Source organism: Monopterus albus, unplaced genomic scaffold (assembly GCF_001952655.1).
Source record: "Monopterus albus unplaced genomic scaffold, M_albus_1.0 scaffold29.1, whole genome shotgun sequence".
Taxonomy (NCBI): domain Eukaryota; kingdom Metazoa; phylum Chordata; class Actinopteri; order Synbranchiformes; family Synbranchidae; genus Monopterus; species Monopterus albus.
Window position 1 is genome coordinate 588,286 of NW_018127909.1, and position 616 is coordinate 588,901.

Consider the following 616-nt stretch of genomic DNA (forward strand, 5'->3'; position numbering starts at 1 on the left):
AAATGAAGAGCATTTTGATTGACTATTACAAGCTGAGAAAACGTCAGATAACCATGTCAATGCAATTAACGTTATAACACCTGCTGAATAGATCTAATATTTACACATTTGCCCGAGGAGGAATGATGGGGGTAGTTACATTACTATTTTCCATAACAACTAGGCCCTTCCATAACATTATCTGACGACGTTAACAGATAGATAGCGCTAGCTATTTATTGATTAGCAAACCATGTTGTTATGCTAATTGTTAATGGCGATTATGACCTTATCTTATCAGTCATCGTTCGGAAACAGCAAAATAATATTGTAATGACCCCCGGCGTGGAGGAGAGAGACTACCTATACTGAAGCAGCTAAGCTAGCAAGGCGCCGATTTTAGTTTGTGACTACTCCAGGCCCCATACACCGCACGACTCTGGGTAGCACCTAACGACTCTTCCAGGCCCCATACACCGCACGACTCTGGATAGCGCTTGGGCAAGTCCTTCACAATGACTACAATGCAGCACTGACTTCTTAGCCATTTAATTAGGACTTCAACAGATCAGATCAGGACAGGTTTCTCGAACAATCCCATTCCCAACAGGGTCAGTTTCACACATACAATTCAAAC